Source organism: Cryptotermes secundus, unplaced genomic scaffold (assembly GCF_002891405.2).
Source record: "Cryptotermes secundus unplaced genomic scaffold, Csec_1.0 scaffold737, whole genome shotgun sequence".
NCBI classification, from domain to species: Eukaryota; Metazoa; Arthropoda; class Insecta; order Blattodea; family Kalotermitidae; genus Cryptotermes; species Cryptotermes secundus.
Window position 1 is genome coordinate 1,054,996 of NW_019727105.1, and position 12,934 is coordinate 1,067,929.

Consider the following 12,934-nt stretch of genomic DNA (forward strand, 5'->3'; position numbering starts at 1 on the left):
TCTTTTACGTGCCGTAAAGCTACGACACGGGACCCACGGCTTAAAGTCCCTCCCGGAGGACTTGTTCCCTGAATTTTTCCGCCCTTAAAAATTCCACGATCTCCGCCGGGTTTGAACCCGCGTACCACGAGTCATGAGGCGGGAACGTTACCCCTAGACTACGGAGGCCGCTGCCTAATTAATTAAGTACAGGAACAATTTTACTTTTACATTTACTCTGAAGAAGGAAGCGCGACCGCTCGATCCGTGGGAACATGTGAGAACGCTCTGGCCAGGAGGAATGGAAGGAGGGTGTGGAGCTTTCCTGGAAAATGAGTGTCACTGATAAAACGAAGTTTTCAGGTGGGAGAGAAGTCTGCGCCATTGTTGCTGTGTCCGTCATAAGGTTACGTGAAATGCACTGGGATTGCACCTGATTCTCTGCGATTAGAAACAAGAGTCTGACCGTCTAAACTATGCACGACCTGTAAATACTTGTATAAAATGAACTTTTTTTTTATTCTGCGTCATGGACATCTCACCACTTGTCAGAATAAACCTTATATTTAGAGGCATACATACCCACATTCAGTAGGAAAGGGAGTCAGGATTGAGATACAAAATTTCAAATCTGCAACTACGTGTATATTTCTTGTGCTCTATTATTTTCCAGTATATTCCGGTGTCTATGTAGTGATCTAGTCCCTTCTGATTATCCGACCAACATCTATCGTGCTTCTCTCATCTCGTTCGTCGTGACCCCCACGACTTTATTACCCTATCGCATAAAGTTTCAGGGCCTTGCATTAAGAGTCTCTAATGTCGCTTTCGCTTTACAAATTCACACAATCGCCATGTTGGCGCTATTCGTAGAAAGAAATTAAAGTTACAAAGTTAAGGTGGCCTTTAATACCGTGATTTCAGATAACACGAAAACTGTTTTAAAAGTTATTACGGCTAGGCAGACACACGGACCTGCGAGACTGTCTTTCTTTGTAACATAAGGGAAATCTTAAAAAAAATGCAAAATTTGAAAATAAAATTCTCGTTCGAGGACTTCTTTCACGAAGCAGCGTTACTGATTGGAACTTGCAGTTTATCAGTCGTAAATCTGGTCCTACTTTTCGTTTGAAATTTCAATAACGAACAAGGTCCGTTCTGCGTCTCTTCCTTTCCTTTCCTTCATTAGTTGTTGGGTCGGGTAACGAGGTTGCTATAAACATTCGTAATTTGAAACTGTTACTTGCAATTAGATCGAGTGGAACGTCTCAAGTGACATCTGAGGGGTGCAAGACTGAATGTAATGATAGCAGACTCGGTAATTGGGACTACCTAACCTTACATAGCTTTAAGTATGATGCAGAAAGAACGGTAACTATACACATTTTTATGGAAATGGAATGTAAATCAAAATTTAACTAATTGTAATAGTTTAACAATTGATAATAAACTGTTTGAAATATTCATGTTTCAGTATAAAGAAAGAAAAATAACAAGAAAAAGTAAATTTCACAATGGAATTCGAAATGAAGACTAGACTGAAGATTTCCTTATTTATGAGCTGCTGTCCTGTCTCCATTCGTAACATCAGAAGATCAGATTAGAGCGGGGATCTGTATGACTGTTAAACATAAATTGGGTATGAAGGAAAAAGAAAAGTTCGGGATTTAAGCGAGATGGATTAAATGAGAAATCTATAACATTATGTACCGGCTGACTTCTCGATTTATAGCCTACCAGTAATACCAGCAAGGTAATTAATTTAAAATGGGATTAGAATGGTTCGAATGAATGGAGAAAACGTATATACTTAACGTTTGATTTTAAATTTTGAAGGCATCATCGGCGTTGACGTTAATTTGCTGTTGCAATGCCAGTGACACTTCAAGGAGTCTGCAGTTTATTTTGTTTCATTTTGGTTACATATTTATTACACAGCGAGAAACGTTGCTTTTTTATTTACGAGGGTTGCAACTTTAATAGTGGCAACCATTTATTTACAACTGATACAAAATAGATGCATGTTTCGAAGTTTTACTGTCCTTGAATGTAGTCACCAGCGTTGTGTACAACCCGTTGCCAGCGATGTGGAAGCCGTAGGATACCTTTAGCAGCGCCTGTTGTGTTGATACTTCGAATGGAGCGGTCTACTGCCTGTAGAACCCCTGGAACAGTTCTGAAGCGAATGCCACGAAGTGGTTCCATCATCTTAGAAATCAAGTCGAAGTCACAAGGTCTTAAGTCCGGGGAGTATGGTGGATGGTACAGCAGTTCCCACCCCATCGATCGAACAAATCAGCCACAGCTTGCGCTGCACGCGGCAGAGCATTATCCTGCAAAATGATGGGTGGGTTCTGCAGAAAGTGTCACCGCTTCTTTCTCAAAGCTGGTCGCAGGTTGTGTTCCAAAAATGAACAGTAATACTGCGTACCGACGGTCTGCTGTCGGGGAACGGTATGCGTTAGGATAACACCATCACAGTCGTGCACGAGAATCACCACCTTTCACATTCTGACGAACTTTTGATTTTCGTGGTGACCCGTAATGACGCCATTCGTTCGATTGGCGTTTCATTTGTGGCTCGTAGGAGTATGATTTGGCCCATGTCTCATCCATGGTAATGATACGGCGTAAGAAAGCCTCTCCTTCGCTCTCATAGCTCTCCAAGTGGTTATGAGCAGCGTCGTATCGTAGCCATTTCTGCATTTCCGTCAAATCAGGCGGAACCCATCATGATGCAATTTTTCTCATGCCCAGGCGTTCCTTCAGAATGTGAAGCACAGTCGTATGCGCTCATCCTGTCTCTCGGGCCAGCTCACGAATCGTATGGCGTCGATCACTCTCCAGTAACGCGGAAAGAGCATACACTTCTTCACTGACACTAGGACAACCTGGCCGACGCATGTCTGCCACATTTTGGCGTCCCTCGTTGAAGGCTTTTACCCACCTTTCCACTGTTCTGTAAGGCAATGCAGATTCCTCGCAAGCCTCTTGAAGACCTTGATGACACTGTCGTGCTGTGCGGCCTCTGGCACATTCAATCTTTATCGAACTCCGTTCCTGTTTCGAAAACAGTGACAACACTACATTAGACCGCCAGCTAACACGGGGCTCTATTCTTCTCGCCACTGCGCATGCGCGTGATGTGGGAAGGGAGAGTCAATTTGTCCTGAGGTAAGGTAGGTATGTAACTAACGTGTGGCATAAGCGACATTATTTGGTTCCGTTGCATGGCGTCTCTACAGCAGTGTTGCCACTATTAAAGTTCCAGCCCTCGTAAAACAAGTGCAGTAGGTTTTCGTTATACCACGGTCTTGATTATGTCCCCCAATATAATTACATATGTTTTAGGTCGTAAAGTTCCTATGAAATGTTTTAGTCATTGTATATTGTCGCCCCCACCCATTTGATATCGAGGGTCTGCTGTAGATGGTTGGTGAATAAAATATCAAGGAACCCAAATGTGAATCCCTGACATGACGTCTGTCATTCGAACAGTACTAAGTCCAGGCCATAAGCACAATAGACCTCCGTAGGTCGCGGTGCAAGGGCCGAGAAGGCCCACCCCTTATACATTCATTTATTCAAGTCGAGGCCATCGTTGTATGCCAGAATATTTGAGGTCACACTGTTTGTTGAGATCAACAGAAAATATGTATTATTAGAGCGCATTTTTGTATGAATACATATTCCCAAGAAAATTCCTTGCGCTTGCACATATCCGTAGTCAGTTAGCAGAATAATAAGGTTGTCGCAGAAGCACAAGAGTTATTGCAACGCTATTTTACAGTATGTATATTTTCGATGTTTGCTGAGAGCATTTTCTCCCACCACAGTAAGCAGTACTACCACAATTCACCCTCAGCATTCCTGCTCAGTATGTACTCGTATTCACAGATGTGTAACACGGAACGTACAGAGCTAGAAGTATGAATATAGAATAGCGTATAATAATTTTGCCGGTCACGGCAGCCGAGCGATGTAAGGCACGTACTGTCTTCACTAGGTTGGAATCCGGGATCGTGGGTTTGAATCCCGCACAAGGAATGGATGTTTGGTATGTGTATATGTTTATTCTGTGTTTAGGTAGAGGCCTTGCGATGAGCTGATCTCTCGTCCAAGGAGTCCTACCGTCTGTAAAATGATCAAAAATGAAAAAAGAACAACCTCGACACCTTAAAGGTATAAGAAGAACGGATTAAGTCAGTATGATAAATTTTTTGTAAAAGAAGAATTGAATAGGACTTGGAAGGAAGCCGCTGTAGCTTACGTACTTTCGAGGCAGCGCCTTGACGTATGTCTGGAGGGCCCACAGAAACCGTGAAAACCCTCATTCAGGTTAGCAAGCCTCAAACTCGAGATTTGAATCAATAACCTCACGAATGTGAGGGTACAGTTCTCGATTGTTCAACCAAATTGCTCGGCTTAAAACTTCCTGCAGTGATACTTTCTGTTTCATTCTGTAAACCCGTTCTTTTCACGTGTTACTGAGTTTCAATAATGCTTCTATTATGGGCTTTGTACTGAGTTTATTTCTTGTATAGGCTTATTGATTGTTATTTAAAGCGCAGATGTCTGAAACGCAGAAGGTGTAGGCTGTTGTCACCTGTTAGTGACTAGTACGGGGCTTGGATTGGTAATTGCATTTATTGGACGTTTATAATTCTTAACTAAGGAAAATATAGAAATATCACGAATCTACGCACTCTGCAAATCACTGTACTACAGCACAAGTAAAGTCTTCTATGGCTTCATCAGTCATTGCCTGGTAACGGCTTTCAACAGTGTAGATTCCTTAGCTTCTGAATTTATGTCCGTATCAGCTGGCAGCTGTCTCGCAGTTCCTCTTGGCCTCAACTGACTCAGTTCAGAGTCAGAGTCAGAGCTACTTTACGACTGGCGGTTTACCGGCAATCAGTTCATCTTGGCGCCGAGCCCCTTGAAGCTCACGACCAGAGATTTTTTTTTGCAACTGAACCATTGTGGTCATAGTCCTTGTGTAACATCCTCTCTGACGAGTGTATGAATGGGCTTGGCCTTTGTCGAGGGTACGTATCGCACATATAGCATGTTACCGGAAATTGTTCCTTTTGTACTATATACAAGTTCTCTGTCAGTCCAGGCTTTGGAAAGCAGGTCATGCCTATCGTACCAATCTTATGCAACAGTGGCACCTTAGTCACTTGAAATGACTCGGTCAGAGTCAAAGTTATGTTAGACCAACGGTCAGTCGGCCCTCATCTGGGCCCCAAGGTCAGATATCTATTGTTATCAGACAGTTACTGGATTCTTGATATGGATTCCCCCCCCACCCCGGCGAGAGGATGGGACTGTCGCTTACAATTGCTGCTGGGCCTTGGCAGCTCAGTCATTCTCGGGTCGTAGTCCCACGGGACTCATGACCATATTTCACTGTCTCAGATTCGAGACTCCCCCAGCCAGGACTGCTACGTTCCCGCATTTATATCCCCCAGGAACAGGGTGGTTCACTTATACTCCCAGGCATTGGGTTGCCTTTCCATCTCCTCCTCCGACTCGCAAGGCTGCGGTGGAGGTATTCGATCCCTGATTCTGTGTCACAAATTCTGGGGCCCACTACCTCGACTGCCTCAACGGTTGTCTCTATGTAGTCGTGGCATGTACCTAACAGAAAACACGGTAATGGAACCACGAGTTCCGTAAAAGACGGACAGTTTCTTGTTTAAATTAGCGGTTGTTAGCATTTAAAAATGGCTCTGCTCCGTGGAATCAGTTATAAAGGGTATGTGTGTATGTATTTTTGAAGCGCCTGTAGCTATGAAGGGATGCCGTCTCCGATGGCTAGATAGAGCTCTAGAGACTCATGCTCACTTAAGGCAAGCGCAAGCCTTTGATACTATAAATAATGCATTCATCACTGCCAGTAACAGCCGTATTGATACCTGCTGCGGACAGACAGGAAGTGTTTTCTTATGTCTTAGTTTCCCCGTTATCCTCAGCACATTGAGCAGTCTACCGCACTACGACCGTGGGCTCGAAAGTCCCTGAGTCACGTAGAATTTTGCATGCCCCAAGGTCCATGTGACAGGCAGTTTTTAGTCTACCACCCATACTTAATAATAAAATATAAGCCTACGACAGTGGTTACCAAAGCGTGAGACACGACCCCTTCCGCGGGGGCTGACGAGTGTTTGGTTGGGGTGGGGGATATTCTGGGAGAGTTATGCCGTAATGCGGAGTCGATTAAGGTAAAGTGAAGTTGTCCCTGTGCTTAATTAATTAAGCACTTTGCTATGAAGACACGGCAGAGTGGAGGTATAGCTCCACCATTCTTTGACCCGGCAGCAGATGGAGGTGAGTGGCCAGCTTCACACCCCGGCCGCTTTACCCCTTGAGAAAGAGGCTCCGGTATCCATTGGATAGGAGACCCCAGAGCCGGTCAGGACGCTATGGAGAAGAGAATCGAATGTGTACCATTCTGCGGAAGCAGCAACAGCAACAGCAACAGTCTTTTCTATAATCTTGAGCTGTTCCAGGCCTGCCATTATGCATTTTCTTTTATTGCTAGTGGGGTGGGACAAAGTCCCTTCTACTGCTGCCATTTCTGGCCTTTTGTACCAGCCCCAGATGATAGGTGAGGGTGATTGTGGAGCAGTAGGTGGAATGAAGATTGGCAGGGGAAACCGAAGTACCTGGATAAAACCTGCCCCAGCGCCACTTTGTCCACCACAAATCCCACTTGACCAGACCCGGGATCGAACCCGGGCCGCCGCGGTGGAAATCCAGCGACTAACCGCCTGAGCTATGGCGCGGCCTGTCGTTATGCATAGTTCTAATATTGTCATTCATTGCTGTCGGTCGTTATATGTGACATTGTTGTGTGGAGAGTGCTGCTGGTGCATTACAATGCAAGTGTTTGCTGCAGATTGTATCATCCCTTTTGTCCCTTTCGCGTAATGCCTCATTGCCCTGCAACTCTGCATCCGAGCATTACAGTACCCGCGTCGTGACCAGAGGATCTTATATAGTGACAGGCCTAGTAACTGCCGATAAACGTATCGACGTCACGCACGCGTAGCCGCAGATTTAGGCATCTGGAGGTTGTTAGAGTGTGTTCAGGTGTTTGACGTCATCACAAGCCCTGACCGCACATCGGGTATTTGTTAGTCCTGTGTTTCACAAATGGCGCACACGGTGGCGTAGTTGGTTTAGGTACTATGCTACAAGCCGGAGGGTCGCGTGTTCGATTTTTTTTTCAATTGACCTAATCCTTCCAGCCGCACTATGGCCCTCGGGTCGACTCAGCCTCTAAACGAAATGTGTACCAGGAATTTTCCTGGGGGGGTAAAGGACGGCCGGCGCGTAAGGCCGACAACATCACTATCATATGTGAGCCGATTGTTTAGGAAATGTGTGAGCCTCGACGTCTCACAATCCCATGGGCCTACACGGCCTGTAACAGGAATAGCTTAATGCTTCGCAAATACCAGTAGTACTCGTACTCCGAACATGAGAATTCTCTGGACAGTTTGTTGTCCTGACACCACGCATTCCTAATGATTCACTTTCTGTACCTCTCCGAGAGAGCAGTGCAAACCTACAGGCAAGAGAAGCATTGGGCTCACGAGAAAGCGGTGGAAGGGCCAATTTTAAAGCAATATTAAGCTGGGCGGAGCCGAAACAGGTCTGATATCGTAAGACATGACTTTTACGATGATTGTATCAGCCCAATAATATTTGGTTGAGTGTGCAGATTATGAAGGTACTTATTATGTACTTTTGTCAGCCCCCTCTAACTTCCTCTCTTCTAGTTCCACACGCTAGTATTCTCTTCAGCAGTTTCTTCGCAGATGCTTTAGTCCACGTTCTTCCTTTCGTGTGACACGAAGTTTGACACTCTTATGAAACAGTAGGTAAAATTCTGTTTTGTGTATTTTAATGTTTACTTTTTCAGTTACGAGACTGGAAGTCACAAAATTTTGAACTAAATGGTGGCAGGCTTGTCTACGTTTCATTATACTCGTATAGGCCTACTTTAAAATGGGGAAAATACCTCGTAGAAATATTATATCGTACCAGAGTCTTGTTAGGGCCGCGCCATAGCTCAAGCGGTTAGTCGCTGGCTTCCCATCGTGGCGGCCCAGGTTCGATCCCGGATCTGGTCAAGTGGGATTTGTGGTGGACAAAGTGGCGCTGGGGCAGGTTTTCTCCGAGTACTTCGGTTTCCCCTGCCAATCTTCATTCCACCAATTGCTCCACAATCACCCTCACCTATCATCTGGGGCTGGCACAATAGGCCAAAGTGGCCGCAGTACAATGGACTTAGTACCATCCCACTAGCAATAAAAAAGTCTTGCTAAGCAAGGGAACGTCCGTCAGACACAGACCCAGCCGAAGCAGTCATCTGTAGACACTTTGTCGCCACCTCATGCCCTTCAAACTCGTTTTGCTGTGAGACGTGACCGTACTCAGCTTTGACCCTGAACTACGAAGTTCTGCTTCTTGAACACTTGAACTTTATTAGCGAACTGCACAAATTGAAATGATGTTGACAGTTTTGCAAACTTCTAGAAAAGTCGAAAAACTATACACCTTTGTGACCACACCTTTCTTAGGTGCTCGAGGAGCCCTTGGATAACAAGATCGTCTGTGTAGAGGGCAGACTACGCAATTTTGTATTAGAGAAAAGTTATGCTGACACTTTAGGCTTTCCCATATCCGGCATTGCTAGAAAATACCCTAGCTTATACTGAAATATATATCTCCGGTTGTAAGATGAAAACATGGCCGCGCCATAGCTCAAGCGGTTAGTGGCTGGCTTCCCACCACGGCGGCCCGGGTTCGATCCCGGGTCTGGTCAAGTGGGATTTGTGGTGGACACAGTGGCGCTGGGGCAGGTTTTCTCTGACTACTTCGGTTTCCCCTGCCAATCTTAATTCCACCAATTGCTCCACAGTCACCCTCACCTATCATCTGAGGCTGGTACAATAGGCCAGAAGTGGCCACAGTACAAGGGACTTAGTCCCACCCCACTTGCAATAAAAAAAAAAGATGAAAATATGTCACGGGGTAAAATATAAAACAGGGTTTGGCCTTCTGAATAGGTGTAAATGGAAACTTGAACCGCGTTTGAAGAGTCATTCATATGACTTCAGAATACAGTGTCGCGCTTTCGTGCAGAGAATGTTCTGTCTGCGAAATCATAATAAAGAGAAGTTTCAGACCCGCTGGCAAAATAACGAAGCGCGATATCTGCTCACAGTTAAATTGCAGAACACTCGAGGCCCTGACTTAAGTTACAGCGAAATACATAGTCTTACAATACATAGAAATAAGGACAAATACTCTTAATTTGCTGTGCTTCTTTTTGTATCCAATAAGTTCAATTCACTAAAATTATTTACTCCTCGTTTCAGGGTTATTTTACTTGTAGTATTCAGTGGATTTTTACGTACCATGTTTTGGGCCGTTTTAATTTAACATTACAGGGTGTATCAAGACTTCAGGAACGGACTCCTCATATGGAGAGAAGAAGGAAAGCGTATGACAACATGGATACGGGAATGCATAATTACAGTTATCCGAGCGTGTAATTTACGGAGTGCACGCCGACACGTCCTGTTTGCCGGAATAAAAATGCGAGACACCGGTTACAATTGTTACAGAAGTAATCATGTTGCGAATCAATTTGATGTGGGCCTGAATACCTCTAGGACGCGCAGATGATGTCCTGTCGTCTCCCATTAAGTAGCTATAGCCGTATCCGAAAGGTGTGTATGACATCTCTTATCTTTGGTTGTTAAGTATTGTTTGCAGTCTGTTGTGAAGTGATACGTTATGTACACAAACGAAGAACTCGTGAGCATGCATTACATGTATGGTTTGGCGGATGGTAATGCTTCGGAGACGCGTCGCTTGTATCAGGAACGCTACCCAATGCGCCGATTGCCAGACCGAAAGACATTCGAAGGAATCCATCGCAGCCTATGCGAACACGGGAGTTTCGCACGTCCACCAGGCACAGTGGGACGGCCAAGAAGTACAGCCCCTGAGGACGAGGAGGATGTATTCAACGCTGTGGATCAAAGTCCTGGAGTCAGCACAAGGCAGTTAGGCCTGCAGAAGAATATCCTGCACATGACGATCTGGAGACTGCTACGAGAACAGCACCTGTATCTATACCATCTACAGCGTGTACAAGCCTTGTCTCCTGCGGGTTATCCTGCAAGAGTAACGTTCTGCCGGTGGTTCCTGCAACAATGCGGTGCGACGCCTTACTTCGCAGCTGTTGTGTTGTTCACGGATACGGCGACATTCACAAGGGACGGAATCCAAAATTTTCATAACCAGCACGTGTAGGCGGACACAAATCCCCGTGCAACTATCCAATCGTCTCATCAACAGAGGTTCGCCATTAACGCCTGGACAGGCATTGTTGGGACCCTACGTTCTTCCGGACAAGCTTACTGGACAGAACTAAACAAAATTCTTGCGTACTACATTGCCTGATTACTTGGAAGACATGCCACTAGCATCCCCCCGACAGCTGTACTTGATGCATCATGGCGCTCCTGCACATTTGAGTCTGTCTGCCCACAGGCACCTTAATGCAAATTATCCTGAGCGCTGGATAGGTAGAGGTGGACCGATTGCTTTGCCACCACGCTCTCATGACTTAAATCCCCTGGACTTTCACCTGTGGGGACACTTAAAGTCTGTCGTGTATTCGACTGCTGTTGCTGATGTACCAACTCTCCATGCCCGCATCGTGGCGGCCTGTCAGACGGTACGCACTACACCGGGCATTTTTGATCGTGTGCGGCACTCAATGCGACGACGAGCGGAGGCCTGTATTGAAGCAGGAGGAGGTTACTTTGAACATTTCCTCTGATACGTGATCAGAGTGTTCCAGCTGGCGTTACAGACGTATTCAATGTAACAGTGCAACAGTGTTGGGAGTGTCGGATTGCACTAACGTTACCAAAATGTCGGATAACTCTGTAATTGTGCATTTCCGGAACCATGTTGTCATACACTTCTTTTCTTCTCTCTGTATGAGGAGCTGATGCCGGAAGTAGCGTCATCAGCAGCGACTTGAAGCACAGAGCAAATGATGCTCGAGATGGTTCAAGTTCGTATAGCAACAGGCGTGACCAGAGTGGTTTGAACGGCTGTTGTACTGCGATGTGGAAAGCAAATGGAAAAACTACCACATCACTTTTCCTGGATAGTGCCTTTCCAAAAACAGAAAATGGCATTAAATGGAGGAACTGTTTTGGAAGAGACTGTGGACCTGTCGTCTGACAGATTACTGATGAATGAATGAATATGAGGAGTCCTATCCTGAAGTTTTGCCGTTGAGTTTTGATACACCTGTATATTGACACACATTGTAAAAAAAAAGAAGGTAAAGTTATTCCTGTAACAGGCCATGAAGGCCCACAGGGTTCTGAGAGGTTGAGGCTTCTACATCTTGTAGACAATCGACTCACAGATGGCGGTAAGGTTGTCAGCTTTACGCACCGGCCGCCCTTTACCCCTCTCCCCAGGAAGATTCCTGGTACTCATTTCTGTTAGAGGCTGAGTCCACCCCAGGGCCATGGTGCAGCTGGAAGGATTTGGTCAATTGAAAACAAAAAATCCACCTCATCGGGACTCGAACCCCCAGACTTACCGGCTTGTAACATAGTGCCTCAACCAACTACACTACCGCGTGCCCACTTGTCCCTTCGGTATTGACCAGATTGTGACCTATAGTGAGTCACTTGCCTTTTTTTTTTCCTTCTTCTTCCCCCCCCCTCTTGGTACTTCCCCTTAGAGGGGAAGAAATATTTGGGTAGTAGAGAAGTGCCACTTGAGCTGTACGTACAGCGAAGGCAGGCCCTTATTTTCTCATATATCAGTTCCATAGGTACCAGTACTCTCCTGATGCCTGCTGACTCTTCTGATCTCCTGATCTTCTCCTCTTGACCTGTTTTACTATGATGAATGTTACCGTGTTCCCATCAATGTAGCATTTGTGGGGCGTTGACTCCGGTCGTCTGGTCGCTGGTTGTGGTAGGTTTGTGGGTCTAGGCTAAGGGCCTGCTGAGTAGAACTAGCCTTGTATTGCAATTTTGGAAGCGAAGCTCCGACCAGAGGGTGGCTGGTGGTCAGCCGTGTGCTGCCTTTTGTGTTGATGATCCATCTCGGTCCAGCGACACCCCCATGGCTGGTACTCTGGTGATGATGTCCATTTCCGGACACTTTGAGTGGTGACGGCCACACCAGCACAGGCTGCTGCCAGTGCCGCAGGTGTGGTCGGTGTGCTGTAGGCCAGTCTGGGCCCTATGGGCTTCGAGTGAAAATAACTGAGGATAGATGAAACTGAATGAAGAAAAATAGGGGAAGGAAACGTGAAATAGAAATTATGAAACAGGGAGGATGGAAGATGGTTAAAAGGAAAATGAAATAAAATAAGATAAAGTAAATTCAGTTTTGCAGCACATGAGGTTCTCTTATTTTATTTTTTCTGTTTAATCGCCTGCCTTGCTATGCTTCATAAATCTCTTCTCCTCCTCTCCTTCCACCCATTCTTTGACTGACTTTAATCACAGCTCTCGGGAATTCTGCTTTCCTACAGTGCTTTCTCCTCCTCCATCTCTAGTGGGGGGTGGAGTCCAACTGGGTCCATTCGGCACGGCAGCCAGTGATTGGCCTATTGTACCTGCCCCGGGTTATTATGATGATGAAGAATTTGGTGGCATGAAGGTTGGCAGGGGAAACCGAAGTACTCGGAGAAAACCCGCCCCAGCGCCACTTTGTCCACCACAAATCCCACTTGACCAGACCCGGGATGGAACCCGGGCCGCCGCGGTGGTAAGCCAGCGACTAACCGCTTGAGCTATGGCGGGGCCCTCTCTACATACCTTAGTTTTAGTTCTATTTGTCATTTTCTAACGTTTCTTATTTCACTTTTGTTTTTATATTCTTATCT

General features: G+C 45.8%; 1 protein-coding gene across 5 annotated transcripts in view; it reads left to right on the top strand.

Annotated features, from left to right (window-relative positions):
- Positions 1 to 12,934, top strand: part of LOC111864472 (kalirin) — a 768,927-nt gene that overhangs the window by 145,489 nt on the left and 610,504 nt on the right. The window lies entirely within an intron of this gene.